Genomic DNA, 24900 nt, shown 5'->3' with positions numbered 1-24900 from the left:
TCTCTTCTTGAGAGAGTAGGTCCACCTCACTGCCGTCCTGTACACCGAGTCGACAGAGCCCTCGACAAGTTGGAGAATATGTATCAGCGTCATGCAGAGCAGGAGCAGAGCGTCCGTGAGCTGCAGATTCTACTAGAGGACCCTGAACAGTTCTCCGAGGAGGCTCCCATGGCTACACCACCCTATTCCCCTCCGTGCAACAAGCTTTGTTAGGCAGATGCAGCAGGTCATTCAAGCACAACAGGAAAGGATTAGAGTCGAGCTAGGATGATGTCCCTAGCTGAATAAGTCATTTAGTCTTGTGTGTTCTAGTAGTCTTGTCTCGTTTGTGCGAGTGTGTGCTTGTGCTCGTATTTGTAGTGTGAACCATGTATTGATCTGGATCTTTGCATGAGTGTTGGTGTAATGTGGGGGTTTCAGATTACATCAGTTAATAATAATAGTTGGGAGTCCATTTCTTTCTTTCGTGGTTATCTGTTCTTCTCTGTTCTTGTCTTGTTATCCACCCTTGCTTTTCCCTTATGTTCCCCACTTGAACCTTGGCTACCAATAGATGGTGAACACCAGGTGTAGCAACAATGTCAACAACAACATCAACAACAACTTCAATGACAACGTCAACAACAACGTCAATGACAATGTCAGCAACAACGCCAATGACAATGCTACCAACGAGTGTGATCTTCCACCCCCGCCCCCTTTGATGGATGCCAATCAAGTGATGACCATTCTCCAAGGCTTAGTCCAGGCTATCAACCAGTGACCCAAAGACCAGTAAGCACCACCGCAGCAGCCACAGTCCAGGCTCAGAATGTTCTTGAGCACTCAGCCACCCACCTTCTCTCAGGCAGTTGAGCCCATGGAGGCTGATGACTGGCTGAAGACAATAGAGAGCAAGCTGCAGATAGCTCAGTGCATTGGAAGGGAGAAAATTCTTTTCACATCTCATCAACTGATTGGTCCAGCTCAAGAATGGTGGACAGCTTACACTACCTCCCACGAGGATCCCCAGGAGATCACTTGGGCAGAATTCTGGAACAGCTTTCGTGCACACCATGTCTCCACAGGTGAATTGAAGATGAAGAGGAGGGAGTTCCTCAGTCTGAAGCAAGGACCCATGTCAGTAAGGGAACACCTCACCAAGTTTACCCAGCTCTCCCGCAACGCCCCCAATGATGCGGATACCAATGAAAAGAAATAAGACTATTTCGTGGAGGGTCTCAACACTGGCTTACAGTATGCCCTCTCAGCCAACGAGTACCCCAATTTTTAGAAGTTGGTGGATAGAGCTTTCATCATGGAGAAGAAATGCCAGAATCTAGGAGAAGAATGCAAGCGCAGTCTGCAAGGTCAGTCTTCTGGCAGCAATACCCGTCCCCGTTTCAACCCTCCCGCCACAGGTCCAATGTTCCTTCATGGAGGGCAGAATCAGCAATAGAGGCCACCACAGAAGATGCCTAATCAGGTTGTAGGGACGTACAAGTCACCAGTGTAGCTAGTGCAGTAGTATCAGTCACATCCTAACTACCACCAGCAACGACCAAACAACAACAACCAGCCCTAGCAGTAGAATCGCACTGGTCAAGGACCGAGCAACATCGGCCCATGTTTCAGTTGTGGCAACTTTGGGCACCTTGCCAACAAGTGTCCTAAGAAGCAACAGGGCCCAGCACAGGCCCAGGGCAACAACAGTCAGCAGCAGCAGCCTCGGTAGAATGCGATGCATGGTCGAGTTAATCACATTGCAGTGGAAGAAGCCCAAAATGCTCCTGATGTAGTGCTGGGTATGTTTTTTGTAAACTCTCATCCTGCTACAGTATTGTTTGATTCTGGTGCTATGCATTCTTTCATATCATCTCAGTTTGTGAATGCATATAAATTGTGAAGAGCATTAATGAAAAATCGGGTGTTAGTTAGTTCTCCTGGAGGAGAAATGGAGTCAAGGCATGTATGCCCTAAAATTAGTATATGCATAAGGGGGTAGACTTTCATGCCAACCTCATCATTCTGGATTCCAAAGGAATTGATATCATACTGGGAATGGACTAGTTGACCAAGTACAATGGAGTCACTGGATGCGCCACAAAGTTAGTACGGTTGACACACACAGATGGAACCAAGGTGGAATTTCAAGCCATGACAGAGTCAGCTAACAACACTAGCCTCAACAAGGCTAATGCAGTGGAAGATAGCAGAGCGGTCAGTGAATTTCTAGATGTCTTCCCAGAAGATATGTCAGGTATGCCACTTGATTGCGAAATTGATTTCGTTATTGAATTAGTACCTGGAACGGCTCCTATATACAAGAGGCCATATAGAATGGATGCTAATAAGTTGGTTGAGCTCAAGGAGCAAATCCAAGAGCTACTAGATAAAGGGTTTATTCTCCCCAGTTCTTCGCCCTGGGGAGCCCCAGTTATCTTTGTACTGAAGAAGGATGGAACCCAAAGGATGTGTATAGATTATCGAGCCCTGAATGAAGTAACAATCAAGAACAAGTGTCCTCTACCCTGCATTGAAGATCTATTTGATCAGTTGAAAGGAGCATGTGTGTTCTCCAAGATCGATATCACCAACTAAAAATTTGCGCCTCGGATATTCCAAAGATGGCATTTGTTACTCTGTATGGTCTATACGAGTACACAATAATGTCTTTTAGGTTGACCAATGCCCCGACTTACTTCATGTATCTAATGAACAAGGTCTTCGTGGAGTATTTGGACAAGTTTGTCGTGGTATTTATTGATGAATCCAGATTTACTCCAAGAATGAGGAAGAGCACGAGAAACATCTAAGAATGGTATTGTAGAAGCTCAGAGAAAACCAACTATATGCTAAACTAAGCAAATGTGAGTTTTGGTTGAAGGAAGTTCCCTTCCTTGGTCACATTATTTCAGCAGGAGGTGAGTCTGTAGACCCATCCAAAGTAAGGGATGTTCTGAACTAGAAAACACCGCAGAATGTTTCAAAGATCTATAGTTTCTTGGGTCTAGCAGGATATTATCGTCAGTTCATAGAATGTTTCTCCAAGATAGCAAAGCTAATGACAGAACTGCTAGAAAAAAGAGTAGAGCTCAAGTGGACAGCTGCTTGAGAAGCTAGTTTCAATGAGTTGAAGAAAAGATTGACCTCGACTCCAGTATTGATCATGCCTAACACCCAGAATCCATTTTCGGTGTATTGCGATGCATCTCATCAAGTTTGGGTTGTGTGCTCATGCAAGAGGGTCATATAGTAGCATATGCATCTAGGTAGTTAAGGAAGCATGAAGAGAACTACCCGACACATGTTTTGGAGCTAGCCGCAGTAGTTCATGCACTCAAGATCTGGAGACATTATTTGATAGGTCAAAGATGTGAGATCTATTTAGATCATAAGAGCTTGAAGTATATCTTCACTCAGCCTGATCTTAATCTCAGACAATGCAGATGGTTAGAGCTCATTAAGGATTACAACTTGAGAATCAACTATCACCCAGGAAAGGCAAATGTAGTGGCTGATGCCTTGAGCAGAAAATTTCATGTCAACGCTATAACTCTTCAAGAAGTAAGTCCCGAGCTATGCAAGGAGTTCGAGAAATTGAATCTGCGAATGGTGTGCAACACCGAGATAGTTGCAATGGAAATAGACTCAACGCTTGAACAAGATATAAGGAAGGGTCAGCTTGAGGATGAAAAGATTTTGGAAATCAAGTAGCTCATCAAAGATGGCAAAGCCCCATATTTCACTGAAGATGAGCAAGGTACAGTGTGGTACAAGCACAGGATATATGTTCCGGACATAAAGGCTATTCGGGATACAATTTTAAAAGAAGCTCATGATTCGGCATATACCATTCACCCAAGGAGTACCAAGATGTACCAGGATCTTAAAGATCAATATTGGTGGTATGGAATGGAATGAAAACTACAATAGCAGAATATGTGGCTTTGTGTGATATCTGTCAGCGAGTCAAAGCTGAGCATCACTGACCAACAGGTCTACTACCGCCATTGAAAGTACCTAAATGGAAGTGGGAAGAAATCAGCATGGATTTCATTGTGGGTCTACCTCGAACACAGTCAGGATATGATTCTATATGGGTTATAGTCGACCAATTGAAAAAAGTAGCTCACTTCATCCCAGTCAAAGAATCCTATCGAGGTCCGAAACTAGCTAAGTTGTATATGTCCAGGATTGTGTGTCTGCATGGAGTACCCAAGATAATTGTATCTAATCGTAGCAGTCAGTTTACCCCACAATTCTGGCAACGCCTACATGAACCTATGGATACAAGGTTGAATTTTAGCTTAGCATATCACCAGCAAACTGATGGACAAACAGAAAGAATGGTAATAGTTAGGACAAGAATCTGCCGTATGCGGAATTCTCGTACAATAATAGTTATCAAGCTACCCTCAAGATGTCTCCTTTTGAAACCTTATATGGAAGGAAGTGTAGAACCCCGTTGTTCTGGAACCAGACCGGGGAAAGCCAAGTTTTCGGTCCTGAAGTTCTAAGAGAAGCAAAAAGACAAGTGCAAGAGATCAGAGATAATCTGAAGACTGCTCAATCAAGACAAAAGAGCTATGCAGATAATCGACATCGAGAACTGACTTTCAAAGTAGGAGACTTCGTGTATCTCAAGGTATCACCGATAAGAGGTCTACACAGATTTAAGGTCAAAGGCAAGCCTTTACCTCGATTTATTGGTCCGTACAAGCTATTGGAAAGACGAGGAGAAGTAGCTTACCAGCCTAAGTTACCACCTAAACTCTCTGGAGTGCATGATGTTTTTCATGTGTCACAGTTGAAAAAGTGTTTGAGATTTCCTGAAGAGCAGTTACCAGTGGAAGAACTAGATGTGCGAGAAGATCTCTCTTACTTTGAATATTCGGTCAAGATTCTCGACATGTCAGAACGGGTTACCAGAAACAGGCAAGTCCATACGTGCAAGGTGCAGTGGAAGCATCACTCAGAAGAGGAAGCAACTTGGGAAAGAGAAGATGATCGAAAGGCCGAGTTTCCCGATCTCTTATCCAATCCTTCTGAATCTCGAGGGTGAGATTCAACCTATGGGGGGTTGACCTGTAACACCCTAAATTTTTATTTTTTGCAATAGTTTAAAATTTGCTAGAATTAAATAGGAGTTGTAGATTTTATTCAATTTAGAAGGAAATTAATTTCTAAATTTAAATTGCCATAGGTTATATTCATGTTTGATGCATTCATGCTGTAGTAGTTGCAATAGGCTTTTATGCTTGAAAATGTTTGCAAAAGATCGCTAGAAATCGTTCGTTCAAACCCCTATTTGAAAATCGCCCAAATTCATAAAAGAAAAAAGCATTTCAAAATTGTTAAAACCCTCCTTGGGCCGATTATTCTCCCTGGCCGACCTTTTCCCCCCTCCCCTCTCTCCTTTCCCCCATCCGAGTGGGCTGCCTCCCTTTCCCCGTGCTAGGCCGCGCCCCCGAACCGGCCAGCCTCTTGCACCGAGCCGCCCCCTCCCTCCTCTCTCACCTCCAGGTGGGCCCCGGCAAGCATGCCTGCAGGCGCGCCTGAGCCACCCCTTCCCCGCCCTGTCTCGCTACCGCTTGTCCCAGGTGGAGCCGAGCCACAGCACCCAAGCCGCCAAGCCAAGTCGCCCCAGCTCATCCCCTACCTCCGGCCGCTCGCCTCTCCACTCACACGCCGCTGTTGCTGTCTTCAATTCTGCATCGCTCCCATTCGCCTCCACACCTAAGCACCAAGCCACCGTGTGCAAGTGCCACTTACCCTCCCTTTTCCCATCTTCAATCGCGTGAAACGGTCGTTGTTACCATTTCTTCGCCCGCTCGGAGATAAAGCTATTAACTCCGGCGATGAAGTTCGGCCGGCCCGTGCGTCTCTCCTTCTCCCTTCCCCTATATAATTTCTATGCCATCAAGTTCGCCGTTCTGTTGCGCACCCCGTCCATCCATCCCTGCCTCTTATTCTCTCTCGGCTTGCTGACACCATTGTCTCCGGTGAGTAGTGCGCCGCCGAGCCATCTCTGATCTAGCAAATTGCCCTCCCAGCTTCGCTGGTGTCCCAGGAGGAGTTCCCAAGCCTCCTCGTCTTTGATTCAATGCCAGAACTGGCTCCCAGATGTGCTCCGACCACCTCCGCTGGCCGTCCTTATCGCCCAGCTTCCACGGCACCGCCTAGATTCCAAACTCCGCTTTGGTGAGCTCACCGGCTTCTCCTCCCTCTCTTCCATCGGTCGTCGGAGAAATATAGCCACTAGAGTGCCCTTTCCGGCCATCTCCGGCCACCCCACCACCGTGCTCAAACCGTCGGCTCCCTCAGTCCATGGTGGACCGGTGGACCGAAGCCTCCCTCCCTTCGGTTCACAATCCATGGACCTAGTCCACTACCATTTTTCCTATTAAAAAATAATTTATATTTCACTTTTTGATGTCATCTTGCGCAATAAAAAGATTATACAGTATAAAACTTATTAGGTTAATTCTCTGAAAATCAAGTAAAATTTGCAGATAAGCCCCTGAAACTTCAAAAGCTCAAAACTTTTTGCTCGTAGCTCCGTTTTGGCGTTTTTTGTGCTCAAATGTTCATAACAACGTGTAGAATCTTTTTATAGGGTTTTTACCTAGATTTGGTACTATTTGGTGTACTTTTCTTAGAGGTTACTTTTGTGTGCTTTTTTCGGTTTGTCGATTAGGAGGTGAGTAGTTCGGTAATCTTCAAGATCAAGCTTTCGAAGACTTTGAGCAACCCTCCGCTGAAGGCGTGTCCTTGAACATTTTGCCCCTATTTTAGGATTCATGTGTAGTTATTTATCCTTTGATTGCATGCTTGTCTAAATGGAAATTCTATGTTAGAGTTTACTAGCTTTGTGTGATTATTCCTTGTCGCCGTTGTTTAACCATAGGTTATAATGGGTAGTATATGCTAGTACAGCCATAGTTGGGGAAATTGTTAATCTTGACTAATGTCTATACACCCAGAAATGGGGGGTATAGTAATCTTGTAGCAACATGGTTTAGGGATCCTATCAGGATGGATGATTTGAGGTAGTGCTATTACAACAGACTTGTGTTTGTTCTTGTGTGAGGTTCCTAAGGACCGGTTCTTGAACATGTAAAAAAGTGAATCTGCACAACCACGAGGTCTATATGGGTATGGACTTGCCAACTAATTAGCCACCCCTGTAACTCTGTGGGCACCGTTGGATGGTTAAGTGGCATAAGAGGGGGCTTCTGCAGCAATGTAATCATCTGTTAGCGGTAAAACCTCAGTGGGTGGCTGCAAGTTGGCGGGTGCTTTGTAATGGCCATTGGAAAGGTCTCATCATAATCTTTCCATCAAGTCCAAGAGTGCCTCAATTGGACTCAATATGTGAGAGTTATGCCTGTTTTACTGATGTGCTGTCCTGAGACTCGACCACGACTACGACCACGGCTTCGACCATGACCACGACTAGAGCTTAGCCTCGAGTCTGAGTAGACTTAGCCTTTGAGGGGTGACGTCAAGGTAAGATTTTGATGCTTCTCCCATATTCCTAAGCAACAAAAAAACACAAAACTTAGTCGTATTATATTCTCTACGAAGAAAATATGAACAATAAGGAACGAATTCACCATATGTGTATTCAAGGGAGCCATGGGCTCATCATACTCCCCTTCTTTACAACAAACCGTCTTCGGTTTGCCTATAGCATTGTCTTGTCCATAAACTTCTATATAAAGCAAAATGCACAAGGAACTCTCATTATGCAATATCATAAGTTCTTTATCAAACAATTGTAATTCTTTTTTAAATGATTGTACCTGATCATCATTGGTCATACTAAACATCATTGGTACAATGTATGAATGTATCATTTCTTTCTCCCCTTCTTTAAACGAGTAATATTTTCTTGCTCTCATTCTTTAAAAGAAGTGATATTTTCTTGCTCCCCTTCTTTAAAAGAAGTGCCATTGCATGGCACCCTAGTATAGATTTGTATCTTCTGTATAAATAAAGGTGAAGCAATGGTTGTGGTGCATGGTAGCATTCAACAACACTCCCATTCCTGTGAACTACTCAGTGGGTTACAAATAGGACTAGAAAAACTTGACATGACATTAATATTGCAACTGTAGTTCTCTAAATGTTCACTTTCAGGCATAATAGTAGAAAGTTTCAGATTTGAACAAATATAAACTCGATGCACCATATATTCTAATTTATCATTGTATCTGCCAATAACATGAAAAATATTCTGTGACAAACATGACAAATCAGAATTAAGTTTTAATTTCTCTTTTAAATGATTTAGATCACAAAGAACATCAAATTCAATATAACTTAAAGTATTTAGCGAAGATAACAACTTCAGCTCTTCTTGCTCACTAGCAATGCATTGAACACGTTTAATTTCAGAACAACTATACATTTGTAAAACATAGTTAATACATCATGCACAAGTTGTGGTTGTGATATAAGTGAAGCATTACCGCACAACTCTTCTTTATCACAAGGAACAACAAACAAATCATCTTGTTTCAAAGGTAAAACAATAATATGGTCCACTAATGGTTGCTCTACAATAGCATGTGTAGTGGGCAATTTCAACACATCAAAGTATTCCTCACCTTGTGTGAGTGTGGTGATGAGGACATTACTCTTTCGGATACACACACCGAGTATTCCTCCAATAATAGGTCCATTGACACGAGCTCGTGCACATCAACTAAATCATGAGGTGAGCTCGTTCCTTAGTGTTTCTTTATATTTTGATAAGGATAGGATGCTACTGAATAATTGTGATGTATTGTTACTTAGGAACACGGGAGAAGACCAGCAAGGGCGCCCAAGCCAAGGTGGAGGTCCAATCAAGTTCGAGTCCGTTTCAGAGTCTAGAACCAGACTACACTAAAATCATTGCCCAGGACGCATACGGACTCTGTTTTTGACGTTCTACACATGGTTGGAAAGCGAAGGAGATAGGATTTCCAACGGGACTGGTCCCATGTCCAAATTCTTTTTGAGTCAACAGGAATCGTCAAAACAAGTGGATATCCAGAATCTGTCAGGGTGCTGCACCACCATCTTTTGGCCCGTTGGGCCGTGTAACATGTTGGAGTCCATTAGGGACGCGTCCAGGGGTCCTTGGCCGACCGTAGTCTCTTATATACAGTAGCTGCTGCCCCAATTAGGGTTGAGTTTTGCTTAGATATTGATCTACACACAGATTGTGAGATTTTCGCTCTTGTTCCGGACCGACTAAGCCGCCGCAAGTGTTTGTGGAACCCCAACTTCGAGTGCTTGAATACTATTCGCAATATTTCAGATTGCATCTACTACATTCTTGCTTGTGTTCTCAGTATGCTTGCAGGGATTGAAACTTCTTAGCGAGGTCAACCGCGCGACATGGTTGATAACCAACAGAGCTATGGTGTAGTGATTGCAAGGGAGACGATCTATTCGGGTCGAAGCCTTTGGATCATCAACGTCGAGTTCTCCACCTACCGACTTATTGCTACCTATCGGAAGATCAGGCCAACAATCCCATCATCTGGTATCAGATTTTGAGGTTGCCCATTAGGTAATTTCGTTTTCCCCTTTAGATTAGTCTATTTTTCATTACCTAGAGTCCAGAAAAAACTAAAAAAAAATCCGGCAATTTCCGCTACCCTAGAACCTTTTGTGCCTTTGCAATTTTTATTTTCAGTTGCGCGTTGTTGAGTTTGTGTTCGTGGTCGAGTCTTGTTGCTGGTTTAGAGTCGTGTTCTTGGTCTTTAGTCAACGCTCCGTGCTATTTTGATCACGCCGCTATCCCATCGCCACCATCCCCACCAACAAGTCGAGCCACCACATTACTCGATTTGCCACCGTGAGCCGCCTTGTGTTACTTTCCGCCACCCCAACCCTAGATAGGTCGCAAGTCACCTTGTATCAATTGCCCTGCCACCGCTACCCTCCTTGTTCCTCTCGCGATCCTATTTCTTGCCATGCCTTAACGAGAACAATTTCTGCAAGAGGTGCTTTGAAAAAAAAACCTAACTCGACAAGGGTTCAGTAAAACGGCCATAACTTTCTCATACGGACTCGGAATCAGGCAAAAAATTTTTTCACGGACATCTACAGAAAAAGTTACATCCGTTGCTCCCCCACTTTTTTAGGTTCTGCCGAAATTTTTTTCCCAAATTCAGCTTGAAAGATTGAGTATTCGAGCCGCGAAGTTTTCGCACGCTTTTCAGATAATGTGTTTGATTTTCTATGGGCCACATCTTGCATCCATTTGCATTGAAAATTTCTGTGGTTGTTTCTTGTGTGCTCCTAGTTCAGAAAAAAATATCAAAAAAATACAAAAAAATCATGATTTCTACTAGTGCTAAAAGACAAAAAAGAGGAGCACATAGAGAACACCCAGATAATTGTGCTGTTTGTTGTGTCTTTCCATCTTGTGCTTTATCTGATCATCCTGTTTAGCTTTATTTCAGCTGTTGTGCTAGGACTAGGGACACGTGATAGACCAGCAGCTGTGATTCATACTTTGGACACTTATTTAGCTTTGCTCATCTGATTACAGTTATTGCTAATCCTTGCTACCATATTGTGCCTTTCCAAGCTCCACCTCCTTTGATCCGAACAGGTTCACTCTTGCAATCATCCCATGCTTCACATGGTTTCCAGACTTGTCACCGGTTGTTCCTCCTTGCTGCGTTGGTAAGAACATTTGTAAGAGCGTGGTAAGACGCTTGAGTGTGTGTGATTCCACCTTCCACCTAGTAGTTGATAGGGATAATATTGTGTTGTCTTTTGTTTTCTACTAACCATGTCAGGTGATGGCTCTCCGTCGGATTTTAAGGATTGTGAGTCCAAGGAAGAACTCAACAAAGCCTTGCAGGATCATACTAGACTATTGACAGACATTAGAACAAGCATTGCTAACCTTGTCACGCGAGTGAACGACCTTGAGTTGCGACAGCCACCACAGGATGATAATAATAATGGTGACGGAGATGGTGACCAGGATGATGGTGAGGTTTTTGTTGGGCAAGATGCGCATGCTGAGCAACGTCATCCTGCTGAACAATTACATCATGAACAACAACAACGTCGTCAAGGTAACGGAGGTAATAATGTTAATCGCAATGGTCGCGATGATCCTTATTCTAAGATTAAGTTTTCAATACCTCCTTTTGATGGTGCATATGATGCTGATGCTTATTTGTATTGGGAAATGATGGTTGATCAAAAGTATAGTTCTCATATGGTTCCTGAAATGCATAGAGTTAGACTAGCCACTTGTGAGTTCACGAATTATGCTATTATTTGGTGGAATGGTTTAGTTTCTAGTGGCTTAGAACCTGAATCATGGCCTAGACTAAAGTGTGCCATGCGCAATAGATTTATTCCTCCTGATTATACACGTGAATTGAAAAAAAAATTGCAGCGCTTAAATCAAGGTTCTAAATCTATGCATGATTACTATCAAGAGCTTCAAATTGCTATGCTTCGTTGTAATATACAAGAGGATGATGAGGATACCATGATTCGTTTTTACTCCGGGTTGAGACGTGAAATTTAGGACCTTGTTGATTATAAAGATTACAATACTACCAATAGGTTGTTCCATTTTGCTATCTTGGCAGAAAAAGAACTGCAGGGTCGACAACAGGTGCAGAAATTGAGGAACAATTTTGGGAGTACATCTACTTCACGAGTACCACCAGGACAAGAAAAAACATTCCCTTCTACATCTACATGATCTGCTGCCCACTCCTCCAACACTCGGGCGCGTTCAGCAGGAGCACCACCACCATCACGTGAGGTGAGCACATCTACTGTTTCGCAGGATCCAATGCCAAGCTCTTCTTCAAGTGCAGCTACCACGGGTCGTACAACGGGCATTGTGTGCCGTCGCTGCCAAGGTATTGGCCACATCATGAAGGATTGTCCAAGCCAGCGAGCATACTCCGCAACAGCAGATGGTGGATATGTTAGTCATAGTGATGTCGAGGAAGAATATGCATTTGAAGTTAATCTTGCAGCCGATCATGACATGGATAGTGAGGGGGAGGAGATTAGTGGTACCGTTGCCACGGAGAGTTATGCAGCACGCACCTTCATTGTGAAGCGAGTTTTGAGTTCTCAAATGGAGCAAGCAGAGCAGCTATAACGCCATAATCTATTCCATACATTCCTCATTGTCAAAGATGCATGTGTTCGTACCATAATTGATGGGTGAAGTTGCAACAACCTATTGAGCTCCAATCTTGTGAAGAATCTTTCCTTGCCAACACGTGCACATCCTCATCCATACTACATTCAGTGGTTCAATAACAGCGGCAAGGTTAAGGTAACACAACCTGCGAGAGTACATTTTTCTATTGGTTCCTACCATGATTATGCTGATTCTGATGTAGTGCCTATGCAAGCATGTTCACTTTTGTTAGGCCATCCTTGGGAATTTGATACCGATGCTACACACCATGGTAGAAGTAATAAATACTCTCTCATGCACAAGGGAAAGAAAATCACTTTGCTTCCTTTGACACCTGCTGAAATTGTGCAATGTGATAAAATGCTAGCTGAAAAAGAAAAGAAAGAAAGTGTTTTGGAATCTGAAGATCAGAAAGTAGCTCAATCTGTTTTCCCACCTAAGAAAGAGAAGAACACACCTAGGTCCAAAGGCATTAAGTTAAAGGGTGGTGTTATGCTTGCTACTAAATCTGACCTTGCTGAAATTCAAGATAATGATGCTTTGTGCTATGCTTTGGTATGCAAAGAGATTTTATTTTCAATTGATGATATACCTAGCTCTTTGCCTGCTGCTGTCACTAACCTTTTACAGGAGTATAAGGATGTCTTTCCAGCTGAGATACCCCCGGGGCTGCCACCATTGAGAGGTATAGAGCACCAAATAGATTTGATCCCGGGAGCGACTTTGCCAAACCGCACTGCATATAGGACCAATCCGGAGGAGACTAAGGAAATTCAGCGACAAGTCCAAGACCTGTTGGACCGTGGGTACGTACGAGAGAGCCTTAGTCCTTGTGCTGTTCCTGTTCTTTTGGTTCCTAAGAAAGACGGTACATGGCGCATGTGTGTTGATTGTAGAGCCATTAATAATATCACAATAAGGTATCGTCACCCTATTCCTAGGCTAGACGACATGCTTGATGAGTTGAGTGGTTCTATTATTTTCACAAAGATTGACTTGCGTAGTGGTTACCACCAACTAAGAATGAAATTGGGAGATGAATGGAAAACTGCTTTCAAAACTAAGTTCGGTTTATATGAGTGGTTAGTGATGCCTTTTGGTTTAACTAATGCACCTAGCACTTTCATGAGATTGATGAATGAGGTTTTACGTGCTTTCATAGGAAGATTTGTGGTGGTGTACTTTGATGATATTTTGATCTATAGCAAGTCACATGAAGAACACATTGATCATCTATGTGCTGTTTTTACTGCTTTGAGAGAGGCACGTTTGTTTGCTAACCTTGACAAGTGCACCTTTTGCACGAATAGAGTTGCTTTTCTTGGCTATGTTGTTACTCCACAGGGAATTGAAGTGGATGAAGCCATCAAGAGCTGGCTGACCCCTGGGACTATCACACAGGTGAGAAGCTTTCATGGCCTTGCAGGGTTCTATCGGCGTTTTGTGAGAGATTTCAGCACCATTGCTGCCCCACTCAATGAGTTGACAAAGAAGGGCGTTCCGTTCCAATGGGGGCCAGCACAAGAACAAGCTTTTAATACGCTGAAAGAGAAGCTTACGCATGCACCTCTACTCCAACTTCCGGACTTTGGTAAGACTTTTGAGTTAGAATGTGATGCTAGCGGTATTGGAATTGGAGGAGTGCTACTACAAGGAGGTAAACCCGTTGCTTATTTTAGTGAGAAATTGAATGGGCCATCTCTGAATTATTCGACTTATGATAAGGAGTTGTATGCTTTAGTGTGAGTTTTAGAAACATGGCAACATTATCTTTGGCCCAAGGAGTTTATTATTCATTTTGATCATGAAACTTTGAAACATATTAGAAGCCAAGCCAAACTGAACAAACGTCATGCTAAATGGGTTGAATTTATAGAGTCATTTCCTTATATCATTAAACACAAGAAAGGTAAAGATAATGTCATTGCAGATGCGTTATCTAGACGTTATACCATGCTGTCCCAACTCGATCATAAGATTTTTGGTTTAGAAACAATTAAAGGATTATATGCTAATGATTTGGACTTTAAAGATGCTTTTGAACATTGTAAAGAAGGAAGAACTTGGAATAAATATGTGCTGAATGATGGATTGCTATACCGTGCTAACAAGCTATGCATTCCAGCTAGCTCTATTCGTTTATTGTTCTTGCAGGAAGCGCATGAAGGTGGTTTGATGGGACATTTTGGAATGAAGAAGACTGAGGATGTACTGGCTGCTCACTTCTTTTGGCCTAAGATGAGGCGCGACGTCGAGCGCTACGTGGCACGCTGCACTACTTGCAATAAAGCTAAGTCTCACTTGAACCCACATGGACTTTATATGCCTCTTCCCGTTCCTAGTGTGCCTTGGGAAGATATTTCTATGGATTTTGTTTTAGGATTGCCTAGGACCAAGAGGGGGAGGGATAGTATATTTGTTGTTGTGGATCGTTTTTCAAAAATGGCACATTTTATACCTTGTCACAAGAGCGATGATGCTACAAACATAGCTGATTTGTTTTTCAGGAAAATCATTCGCTTGCATGGAGTGCCTAACACCATTGTTTCGGATCATGATGCAAAATTTTTGAGCCACTTTTGGAGGTCACTTTGGAATAAACTTGGGACAAAGCTGCTATTTTCGACGACATGTCACCCTCAAACCGACGGACAAACGGAGGTTGTAAATGCACATTATCCACCATGTTGCAGGCTGTTTTGAAGAAAATATTGAGGATGTGGGAAGAGTGTCTACCCCATATTGAGTTCACTTACAATAGATTAGTTCACTCCACCACCAAGGTAAGTCCGTTTCAGGTAGTGTATCGTTTTAATCCCCGTGCCCCTATTGATTTACTGCCTTTACCAACATCCGAGAAATTGAATTTTGATGCTAAGACACGTGCTGATTTGATTCTGAAAATGCATGAGTTGACTAAGGAAAATATTAAAAAGATGAATGAGAAGTATAGAACTTATGGTAGCCAAGGTCGGAAACATATTACTTTTGAAATTGGTGATCTTGTGTGGTTACATTTGCGCAAAGATAGGTTTCCTGATTTGAGAAAGTCTAAATTGCTGCCTCGAGCTGATGGTCCTTTTAAAATTATGGAAAAGATCAATGATAATGCATATAAGCTTGAGTTGCCTACAGATTATGGGGTTAGTCCCACATTTAACATTTCAGATTTGAAGCCTTACTTGGGAGAAGAAGATGACATTGCATCGAGGATGACTCCAATTCAAGAGGGGGAGGATGATGAGGACATCACTCTTTCGGATACACACACACCGAGTATTCCTCCAACAATAGGTCCATTGACACGAGCTCGTACACGTCAACTAAATCATGAGGTGAGCTCATTCCTTAGTGTTCCTTTATATTTTGATAAGGATGGGATGCTACTGAATAATTGTGATGTATTGTTACTTAGGAATACGGGAGAAGACCAGCAAGGGCGCCCAAGCCAAGGTGGAGGTCCAATCAAGTTCGAGTCCGTTTCGGAGTCCATGACCAGACTACACTAAAATCATTGCCCAGGACGCATACGGACTCTATTTTTAACGTTCTACACATGGTTGGAAAGCTAAGGAGATAGGATTTCCAACGAGACTGGTCCCATATCCAAATTCTTTCTAAGTCAACAGGAATCGTCGAAACAAGTGGACATCCAGAATCTGTCAGGGTGCTGCGCCACCATCTTTTGGCCCGTTGAGCCGTGTAACTTGTTGGAGTCCATTAGGGATGCGTCCAGGGGTCCTTGGCCGACCCTAGTCTCTTATATACAGTAGCTGCTGCCCCAATTAGGGTTAGGTTTTGCTTAGATATTGATCTACACACAGATTGTGAGATTTTCGCTCTTGTTCCGGACCGACTAGGCCGCCGCAAGTGTTTGTGGAACCCCAACTTCGAGTGCTTGAATTCTATTTGCAATATTTCAGATTGCATCTGCTACATTCTTGCTTGTGTTCTCGGTACGCTTGCAGGGATTGAGCCTTCTTGGCGAGGTCAACCGTGCGACACGGTTGGTAACCAACGGAGCTGTGGTGTAGTGATTGCAAGGGAGACGATCTGTTTGGGTTCTCCACCTACCGACTTATCGCTACCTATCGGAAGATCAGGCCAACAATCCCATCATGTGGCACCTTGTTTATTACCTTTATTTTCTTCCTTGGTTGATATAGGTGCATTAGCATTTGTACCTCTTTGTAACATGCATGGAGCAGTAGATGTCTCCTCTTTGTCCTTTCTATTCTTCTCATTTTCCTCCTCTTATTTATTCACTTTTTCCTGCAAAATATTAGTCACAGGTAGAGGGGCAACAAGGTTTTCCTCCTCTGAAAGATGCACTTCTTCTTTACACATAGATGCATGAGATTGAGTAATAAATCTTTCTCTCATAAGAATTTTTATTTCTTTCCAAGTTCGTGGAACGTTTTTAGATGCACACAAATTCTTCCACCAAATGGATGCACAACTAGTTAAAATAGAAGCGGCATTCCTAATCTTCCTCTTTTCACGCATTCAGCATTGGGCAAACATTTTATCTATTGCTATTTCGCAATCAATGTACTCCTCGGCACCAAAATCATCATAAGAAGAAGGTGAGGAAAGGATATTATGATATGTGGGAGAAGATGTAGCAGTGGTGGTGTGGCTCTCAAGCAACTTCTTCTTCTCTTCATCCATTGCTTTGTTGATTTTGCTATCCTGCAAAAGGTTAGTGAGAACAAGAGACAAAGAACTAGAAATATCCTCCATTGGAACTAAGGATTTTTCATATTTCAAAGTATAGCACGGCAGCTCATTATCAACAATTTTAGCAAGGTCACATTTAGTGGTAAACATAACACAGACTTGTTCATTTTTAGATTCTTGCTCAAACTCTTTTATATCATTTTCAGCTATGTCTTGTTCATATTTCATAATTTCAGCAGGGGTTAAAGGTAGAAAAGTTATTTTCTTTTCTTTTATGCATAAGGGTGTACTTATTATTTCTACCATGATATGTTGCATCAGTATCAAACTCCTATGGTCGTCCTAACAAAAGAGAGCATGCTTGCATGGGAACTACATCGAAATCACCACAATCATGGTATGAACCAAGAAAAATACACCTTAGCTATTTGCATTACCTTCACCTTACCACTATTGTTGAATCATTGAATATGATAAGGGTGAGGATGGCTTCTTGTTGGCAAGGCAAGCTTCTTGATCATATCTAAACTTACCAAGTTGTTGCAGTTTCCTTCATCAATAATGACTCAAACACGATAATCCTTGACTATGAGGAACATCTAAAACAAATTGTGGCGTTGTAGCTGTTCCGCTTGCTCCATTTGAGTGCTTAACACTCGTTGCACAATGAGTGTCCTATAATTCTAAGTAGCAGCTGCACTCAATTCTTCCACATTGTCAATATCCATCTCGTGTTTGTCCTCATCACCTGCATGATTAGCTACAAGTGCATATTCATTCTCAATATCACTAGCACTTGCATACCCACCATTTTCTGTTGCAATGTACGCTCGCTGACTTGGGCAATCTTTCATGACATGGCCCACTCCCTTGCATCGGTGGCATACAATCCCAGTCGATCGGCCTGTAGAAGCAATCGAAGAAGATCTCTTGGCTGAACCCTGCACACTTACGGATTTACTTACCTCGGGAGCGTGCGACGATGTCGAAGGTACTGCTGAACACGCCCTACTCGAGAAGGGGGCAGCACACCTTGTAGTTGAACGTGAGGCTATTTTGACTTGTCCCAGTGTTGATTTTGAAGTGGTCGTGCTTCCAAAATTGCTCCTTGGCCTCTCTTGTTGTCTCTGCAATTCTTTTTTTGCCAGACATACAAGTTGGAACAATCTAGAAACACTATTGTATTATCTGTAATCAACTATTGTGGTTGGAATGACTGGTCAGGACCCCGAGTGGGTGGTCGGAGTGACTTGTCAGACCCGAGCCGGTGGTCGGAGTGACTGGTCGGGACCCTGAGTGGGTGGTTGAAGCGACTAGTGGCTGAACTCGAGTAGATGGTCGACTCGACTAGTGATCGAACTCAAGTAGATGGTTGAGTGACTAGTGGTCGAACTCGAGTTGATGGTCGACTCGACTAGTGGTTGAGCTCATGGTTAAGCGACTAGTGGTCGAACACGAGTTGATGGTCGACTCGACTAGAGACACAATCTTGGCTATAGCAAACAAGGGCAGGTTGAGATACATGATGACTAAACAACAAGACTACAATAGAAACTAGATCACGATGACTTGACTAGCAACAAAGACACCGATGATGGACTCAAACTCAACAACGCGAATACTGAAAATAGAATTGCGAAGGCACAAAGTGGTTTGGACAGCGGAACAACTAAGATCTAAATATTTTTTGTGGGGCAATTTTCTAGACTCCAGGTAATGGAAAACGATGAAACGAAGGGGATAACTGAGATTACCTAATGGGCAACTGAGCCTCTGATACAACATGACGCGCATTTGCCCAATCTTCCAGAAGGTAATATGATAAGTCGGTTGGTGGAGTTTCGATATTGATGATCCAAAGGCTCCGAAAAGAAAAGATCGAGAACACTCGCAACCACTACACCACTACTCCGTCATTATCAATTGTGCCAAGATGCGGTTGACCTTACCAAGAAGGCTTTTTCTGCAAGCAAATCGAGAACACAAGCAAGAATAGGTAGATGTAATCTGAATATTGCTAATTACCAATGAAGCGCTCGAGTTGGGGTTTAACAAACCGATAAATGATGAAACTGTCTAAAACAGAATAATCTATGCTAAACCTGAGCCTAAACTATGATGGCTACTATGTATATATAGGGGGGACGTGAGATGGTCGACCTAGGGTTGTGCAGCCATGGAAAAGAGGTGTGCACAACCTAGACTCCGACGCCGACACGATTACAAGACCTAACAAGGCCCAAAACGATGACGCAACACCTTATTTTAATAACTCTGATTAATCTATAAGGAATCTAAGGGTGAGACCAGATCCATCGTAAATGTCTCCTCATAAGCTTTCCATGTCCAAGAATGTCTCAATTGGATTCTGTATGCGAGAGTTATGCCTGTTTTACTGACGTGCTATCCTGGAACTTGATCCCGACTACGACCACGGCTTTGACCACGACCACTACTAGAGCTTAGCCTCAAGTCTAAGTAGACATAGCCTTCGAGGGGTGATGTCCAGGTAAGGTTGTGGTGCTTCTCGCATGTTCCTAAACAACAAAACAACATAAAACTTAGTAGTATTCTATTCTCTACGAAGAAAATATGAAGAATAAAGAACGAATTCACCTTATGTATATCTGAGGAAGCCATGCGCTCATCACAAAAAAAGAATCAAACAATTATTTTTTCACCCGAGCCATCACAATGCAGGCCTATCCCATATGCCTCACACGTCACATTTTTTCACATGATTTTCAAGTTTGTGTTCCATGGGAATCAAACCCACGACCTCCTCTTCACACATGTCGACACTTTATCACCTCTGCTATCATGTAGTTATGATAGAAAACTGATATTTTATCCTTTTAACTTTCCTTTCAAAAGGTCATTAGTAACGCGTTATAACCATGACCCGTTAGTAATGACTAATTTTACCAAATTTTGTCGAGAGTTATAATTTTGTTGATTTTAAATGAAAATTTTGTCAACTATAAAGTTATAGATCTCTTCGAGTTCTACAATATTCATATAAAGTTTGTCTCCATCTAACTCTGTATCAAAAAGTTTGTATCCAACCCGTTCAGTGTTAGTAAAACAGTCATAACTTTTGTATATGGAGTCTGATTTCGACGTTTGACCTCTACTTTCGAAGTTAACGAGAAGGCACATAAAAAAAAAAAAAAATACACATCCATAGACTTGTACCATTCTTGACCCCAAATAGTTCTCGGAAGACCCTTGACAACACCTCTGAAGTTTTTGGTCGAAAATTGACCTTCTCCAATTTACATGAAATTTTTTGAAGATTTAGTGTGACATATGAAAATTAGTATTGCACAGATGTTTTATCAATCCAAGTTACCAAATCCACGATAAAAATCATTGAATTTGCAAATTTCAACTTTCAGATCCTATGTCTTTTTCAATGATTCCGACTAGTTTTATACTAGATCCAAGACTTTAGTTTGTGGCACTGTATGTGGTCCTTTCGACAGTCTTTATATATTTATTTATGTATCTAAAATATGATTAACTATAAAGTTGCAGACCTCGTCGAGGGCTACAATTTTCATATAATATTTTTCCCATCTGAATTAGTACTCCAAAAACCCAAAACCTCTAACCTTAACTCTCGCTGGTGGCGTTCAATTGTTCATTGTCTGAAAATCATCGAGTTTTTAGGTGCCGAAACAATAGGAAGTGTGTTTAAATAATCTGCTCCCAACCTCTTTTTTAAAAATCGAGTTCTCTTCGTGCGTGGCTGCCTTTCCTCTTGTGCATGCATAGCTTGTACATGTGAATGTCCTACGTCTTGTAGTTTCTTCTACGCATGTCTTTTGTGTATAGGTAAAGATCCGATATGGTATTCTCCCGTACGTTCATGTTGCTGCGATTAATTATGATCAGTTTCTAACTGCAATTTGCAGTTGCTATTGTCCGTTGGATGCACCCCTTCAACATGTTTAAATGTACAATCTATTTATCGATGATTAGTAAACTGACGATCTTACAAATACGTGAATAAACTAGAAAATACTTGTTGCATGTAGTCTCGGCAAGATGTTAATATAGATTGCAAGTACAGAAGGCCATAGGGCTCATGGAGCACTAAAGGCTTCTCTTGGCTTGTTGCTGATCGATCACTACGTGAAAATAAAGTTATTAGTGACGGGTAATAACCGGTACTATTAACGGGTCCAGCACCCATTACTCTTATCGTGTCACTAATGATAGATCATTAGTCACGGGTGATGACCTGTCATAATATTTAGTAATTAGTGACGGGTCGTAACCGTGACCCGTCGCTATTGACTGAACATTAGTGATGGGCTATAGCTTGACCTATCACTAATGACTGATGAGCATTTTTCATATTTTTTGGAACACAACAGAATAAAAAATATCTTTTCACCCGAGCCATCCCAACGTAGGTTCATCCTATATGCCTCACAAGATACGTTTTTTTCACATTGTTTTCAAATTTGCGTTCCAGAATCGAACCCATGACCTCCTCTTCGCACGTGTAGCCACCTTACCACCTCTGCTATCATGTAGTTGTGATAGAAACCACATATTTTTTTTTATCTTTTTAACCTTCTTTACCAAATGTCATTAGTAATGTGTCATAAGTATGGCCCATCAGGAATGACTAATTTTGTCAAATTTTGTCAAGGGTTATAAGTTTGTTGATCTTAAATGAAAATTTTGTCAACTATAAAGTTATAGATCTCGTCGAGTTCTACAATATTCATATATAGTTTGTCTCCATCTAACTCCGTATGAAAAAGTTTATGTCCAACCCGTTTAGTGTTAGCAAAACAGTCATAACTTTTGTATATGGAGTCCGATTTCGACGTTTGACCTCTACTTTCGAAGTTAATGAGGAGGCACATCCGAAAAAAATACACATCCATAGACTTATACCATTCTTGACCCCAAATAGTTCTCGGAAGACCCTTGACAGGACCTCTAAAGTTTTTCGTCGAAAATTGACCTTCTCCAATTTACATGAAATTTTTTGGAGATTTAGTGCTACATATGAAAGTTAGTGTTGTATAGACGTTTTATCAATCTAAGTTACCAAATCCACGATAAAAATCATTGAATTTGAAAATTTCAACTTTCAGATCCTATGTGTCTTTTTCAATGATTCCTACTAGTTTTACACTAGATCTAAGACTTTAGTTTGTGGCACTCTATATGGTTCCTTCGACAGTCTTTATATATTTATTTATATATCTATATGGCTTTAAATAAAATATGATTAACTATAAAGTTACAGACCTCGTCGAGGATTACAATTTTTATATAATATTTTCCCCATCTGAGTTAGTACTCAAAAACCTGAAACCTCTAACCTTAACTCACGCTGGTGGCGTTCAATTGTTCATTGTCTGAAAATCATCGAGTTTTTAGGTGCCGAAACAATAGGAAGTGTGTTTAAATAATCTGCTCCCAAACTCTTTTTAAAAATCGAGTTCTCTTCGTGCGTGGCTGCCTTTCCTCTTGTGCATGCATAGCTTGTACATGTGAATGTCCTACGTCTTGTAGTTTCTTCTACGCATGTCTTTTGTGTATAGGTAAAGATCCGATATGGTATTCTCGCGTACGTTCATGTTGCTGCGATTAATTATGATCAGTTTCTAACTGCAATTTGCAGTTGCTATTGTCCGTTGGATGCACCCCTTCAACATGTATAAATGTACAATCTATTTATCGATGATTAGTAAACTGACGATCTTACAAATACGTGAATAAACTAGAAAATACTTGTTGCATGTAGTCTCGGTAAGATGTTAATATAGATCGCGAGTACAGAAGGCCATAGGGCTCATGGAGCACTAAAGGCTTCTCTTGGCTTGTTGCTTGATCGATCACTACGTGAAAAAAAAGTTATTAGTGACGGGTAATAACCGGTACTATTAACGGGTCCAGCACACATCACTCTTATCGTGTCACTAATGATAGATCATTAGTTACGGGTGATGACCTATCATAATATTTAGTAATTAGTGACGGGTCGTAACCGTGACCCGTCGCTATTGACTGAACATTAGTGATGGGCTGTAGCTTGACCTATCACTAATGACTGATGAGCATTTTTCATATTTTTTGGAACACAAAAGAATAAAAAAACATCTTTTCACCGAGCCATCCTAACGCAGGTTCATCCCATATGCCTCACAAGCCACATTTTTTCCACATTATTTTCAAGTTTGCGTTCCAGAATCGAACCCGCGACCTCCTCTTCTTACGTGTAGCCACCTTACAACCTCTGTTATCATGAGTTATGATAGAAACCACATATTTGTTATCCTTTTAACCTTCTTTACCAAATGTCATTAGTAATGTGTCATAAGTATGACCCCTCAGTAATAATTAATTTTGCCAAATTTCATGATGGGTTATAATTTTGCTGATCTTAAATGAAAATTTTGTAAAGTAGAAAGTTGTAGATCTTGCCGAGTTCTGCAATGTTCACATAAAGTCTGTCTCCATCCGACTCCGTATAAAAAAGTTTGTGTCTAACCTGTGCAGTGTTCATTAAAATAGCCATAACTTTTGCATACAGAGTCCGATTTCGACATTTGACCTTTACTTTCGAAGCTAACGAGGAGGCACATCCCAAAAAAATACACGTTCGTAGACTGTACCTTTCCTAACCCCAAAAAAGTTCTCGAAAGACCCATGACATGACCTCTGAAGTTTTTCATCGAAAATTGACCTTCTCCAATTTGCATGGAAATTTTTGGAGACATCTGAAAGTTAGTGTTGAACAGACGTTTCATCAATCCGAGTTACTGATGTGCATTTGCCTGATCTTCCGAACGTAATTTGATAAATCAATTAGTGGAGTTTCAACATTGAAGATCCAAATGCCCCGATCGGAACAGATCAAGAACCCTCGCAACCACTACACCACTACTTCGTGGTTATTAACCGTGTCAAGATACGGTTAACCTCGCCAAGAAGACTTTTCTTGCAAGCGAATCGAGAACACGAGCAAGAACAAGTACATTCAATCTGAATATTTCTAATTACCAACGAAGCACTTGAGTTTGGAGTTCAACAAACCGATAAATGGCAAAACTGTATTAAACAAAATAATCTAAGCTAAACTCAAGCCTAAACTATGATGGATACTGTGTATATATAGGGGGTGTGAGGAGGTAGACCTAGGGTTGTGCAACCGTGGAGAGAGGCGTGAACAACCTGGACTCAGACGCTGACATGATTACAAAACCCGGCAGGGTTCAAAACGGTGATGCAACACCTTATTCCTTTGACTTTGACTAAATTATAAGGAATATTTGGTTGAGATTATATCCATTAGAAAGGGCTCATCGTAAGCTTTTCATAATGTCCAAGATTACCTAAAACGGAGTTCGTATGAGGGAGTTATGCCCGTTTTACTGATGTGCTATCCTGAAACTTGACTTTGACCATGACCACAACTTCGAGCACGACGACGAATAGAGCTCAACCTTAAGTCCGAGTAGACTTGGTCTTCTAGGAGTGACATCCGAGTAAGGTCGTGGTGCTTCTCCAAAGTTCTTATGCAATAAAACATCACAAGAATTTAGTAGTAATCTATCCAAGAAAACATGAACAGCAAGGAATGAGTTCACCTGGTGGTCTAATTGTTGTGCACGTGCTCTTGTAATTGAATCTTGTATGATTTGAGGATTATTGGTGGTATTGATTGTATCCGAAGAAGCCATGAGGCTCATCATCCTCCTCCTCTTAAATTGGAGTCGTCCTCGACTCAAGCTCATCTTCTTCTCCCAAATATGGCGTCAAATTTGAAATGTTAAATGTCAGACTAACTCTAATATCTGCAGGTAGGTCCAATTTGTATGCATTATCATTAATTTTCTCAATTATCTTAAATGGTATATTAGCTCTAGACATCAACTTTGATTTTTTTTAGTTCTGGAAACCTATCCTTTCTCAAATGCAACCAAACTAAATCAACCGGTTCAAATTTTATTTCCTTCCTACCTTTACTTTCAGCAATCTTATACTTTTCAGTCATGCTCTGTATATTCTTTTTAGTT

Source organism: Phragmites australis, chromosome 6 (genome assembly GCF_958298935.1).
Source record: "Phragmites australis chromosome 6, lpPhrAust1.1, whole genome shotgun sequence".
NCBI lineage: Eukaryota > Viridiplantae > Streptophyta > Magnoliopsida > Poales > Poaceae > Phragmites > Phragmites australis.
Note: the sequence above shows the minus strand (reverse complement) of the source record.